The sequence below is a fragment of the Nannospalax galili genome, unplaced genomic scaffold (assembly GCF_000622305.1).
Source record: "Nannospalax galili isolate Female #2095 unplaced genomic scaffold, S.galili_v1.0 scaffold2127, whole genome shotgun sequence".
Taxonomy (NCBI): Eukaryota; Metazoa; Chordata; class Mammalia; order Rodentia; family Spalacidae; genus Nannospalax; species Nannospalax galili.
The window spans coordinates 350248-353649 of NW_008356163.1; positions in this window are offsets into that span (position 1 = coordinate 350248).

The following is a 3402-nucleotide window of genomic DNA, read 5'->3' on the forward strand; positions in this document are numbered from 1 at the left end:
AAAAGTGTGTGATTATTTTTATATGTGTTTATTTTCTCTGAAGAGACACTTCTGTGACCCAAGGTATGTTAGTACTCAGGTCTCAGCAAATGTGTTCAAATAAGATTTCCTGATTCTACCCTTGCTTGGCTCCAGTTTGGGTCAGTTTTCTTCTCTTTTTAATCTGCACACTTTATTTAAAAATAAATGTAATGCACATAGAACCACCAACATTTGATATCATAATTAGCTCACCCATACACTAAATTTACAAATGAAATTCTCTCACAACAAAAATTATCATTTAGTCATGTACCAATCCTGACTCTTACAGTCTTTCTACTCATTCTTTTACAGTGGTCCCTGAGCCATAGGGTGAATCAAGCTTAATAAAAGATTCCCAACCAGGGGCACACTCTCTGCAGTCACTTTTTTTTTCTGTTTGTCTTTCTTTTTTGGGGTTCATTTTTACTGAGTTTTTGGGCATTTCATATAATAGAGCTTAATCAAATTTATTCTACCTTCTCCATCCAACCCAAAAAGTTCCCCTTCTGCCAGATCTCATGCATTCTGTCATGTTGCTAAGGCCTATGTGGCCAAGCATTTGTACCCATATGTCACTCAGTGTAAGTCCATCCCCTGACGTCTAGACATCCTACCTAGAGTCTCCCCCTGAAAGAATATCTACTCTCCCTCGCCTCTTAATAATCAGTTGCCAATTGTTCCTCAGCTAAGGAACCTCAGCTGCTGGCCAGTTTCCCAGTTCTATGCTTAAAAACACTCACATTGGCACAAAATTTATAGAATTATGATGTTTATAAAACATCATCAGTGAATTTAAAATGATTGTGTTAGTTCTAGAGACATTACTGACTAATAAATATTCTGCTGTTCATGTTTAGTATCTGTGGCCTGCTCATGTCGGGAGTCTGCCCACCGGGAATGGCAGAGACCATGATATACACAGCAGGGTCATTTTCTTTATGTTCTGTGGGTTTAATACGATTCACTTCTCTTTTTTGGGGATCTCTCAACTTCTAATATTGACTTATGCAGATACAAGACAAAGGAGTCACCATTTCAACTGATTGTGCTGCACACTATCTCGGGAGCTCTTGTCTCATATTGTTACATTATCGTATCAATCTTTAATATTCATTCTTCTGAGGGGAGGTTCAAAACTTTCTCTACCATTGTTTTTCACTTAACTACGGCTGCATGTTTTCCAGAAAAGGATACACTTCATGAATTACTGCCTAAGTTCTTCCTACTTTCTAAATCAAACTAAGATGACTTAATGAATGGTCCCCATTATCCTCATACTGAACTCACTATTTTATAGCATAGGTCCTGTAAAGAATAAGGAATAAATTAGTTTTAGATACATTTCTTGGTCCTAGAGAGATGGGTCCATGGTTAAAAGCATGTACTGCTCTTGGAGGGGAAGTGAATTCAGTTCTCAGCACCCACATAGCAGCTCACAACCATTGATAACTCCAGTTACAGGGGAATTGTTGCACTTTTTCACTTCCATTGGGAACCACATGCACATAGTGTACATTAAGTCATGCAAGCATAAACATATGCACATAAAAGTAAAAAATATTTCTTATGTATTAAATGGTTTTGTCCAAAATCTGGAGGCCTATATAGAAAATAGTGACACTCACTTATAAGACCTAAATGAGGGATATTCCCTGAAAGCTATTGGTTAGAAAAGCCCCCAAAACACATGAAATAATGTAAGCTATGACCATTGTTCTTGATTGCCATCCATACCAAGATGAATATTCTATTGCAGAAAACACCATATACTTTGGTTGCAGGATTTAGAGACATCAATCTGGAATTGGTCAAGAAACATTCTCCCTACTGGCTTGTTTTCATTGTGCTGGAAGGTGCCATGCAGGCTTCTGAGGGAGAAAAGATTACTGGTCTTACCCAGAACTTTACACTGTATGTCACAATAACAACCTGCCAGGCAAGATATGCATGTTGGTACAACAGTAGCATGGCAGTCATTGGGGTAACCAACCACTCACTATCTGATTGGATTTGAGGACTTACTCTACAGAAGAGAATTCATAATGTAAACTTGGTAATGTAAACTTGGGCAAAACCCATGACTAGGGTAAGGATCAACTATAGGGGTGAAGATGTTTTTTTAGTGTTGTTTTTCTAAATAGTCCTGTTGTCAAACTGCCTTCTAAATATCTACAATTATATCAATAGATTACTGATACTCTCAACTTTGGTCAGAGAAGCTTCGCATTGCAATGGGCACTGGTTAATGAAGGGATTCATAACTGTTGAAAGTGTTGAGAATAAGTGACTGCGATTGTTCAGCTATAGAAGGGACACTCCTCCCAAGACTCAAGAAGCATCATGGAAGAGGGTATCAGAATGAAAAGACAGAGAACAGGTAGTAGAGCTATGAAATACTGTCATCTGGACATGTGGCTGTTGCATACAGAAGCTCACAGCAGCAGTGGTCACCTACACAAGACCTATACAAGATCAAGCCAGCGAAAATTCTAGCATGGATGGGGGAAGTGTCTACTGAGGCCTGACTGCTATTAAAGGAAGGAGCTAATGATACTTGATGGCTGTGGGGGAAGGTAATTCATTTTCCTTTGGGGAAATAAATAAATCTGCTTTCAATATGGCATGTGGGACCCTGCAACATGGAAGGCACCATGTTTGCAAAGCACCCATGCAAAACTGTTGTTTTAGATAAAAGGCTACTTGGGGTTCCATTAGCACCATTTTTTTCACAATTAAATAATTTTCTCTAATTAAACTCTATGAACAGTTTGTTTTGCCCTACATTGTAATCTTAACCCACAACATATTGGCATTAGGATCTGAGGATCTGGGATGGTGATGTATTTTAAAAGAACAGTGCCCTTGGCATTTGAAGCACTGTCCTGCCTGACCTTGAGAGTTTCCTTGTCCCTTCCATCATATAAAGGGAGTCAAAATCTCTCTGCAGCTGAACTATAAAATGGGCTCTCACCACATACCAACGTATTTGGGATGAGATTTTTGGACTTAGAGATTCTACAAATGCGATACATAATCTTCTTTGCTTATAACCTGAACAAGTAAATAGATTTTGCCCTGACAATTCAAAAGAAACAAATAAGCAAGAATGTTGCTCAAAATAATGTTTGGATTAAATTAGAGAATAGGTAAAGCTTGGCCTCATGACAAACACCTGCCTATCATCCTTTCGAAAATAAACTGGAGATTTGAATTTGGCCAGACTGGGCAACATATTATTTCATCTCAAAATTAAATAAATGGATAAATTAAAGCAAACCATATTAAGATAGGTAAATGGTTTCACTATGCATTACCAATAATGTAGAGAATAAAAATGGTGGCACTAGGAACCCAACTCCATTTGAGCTATCATATATA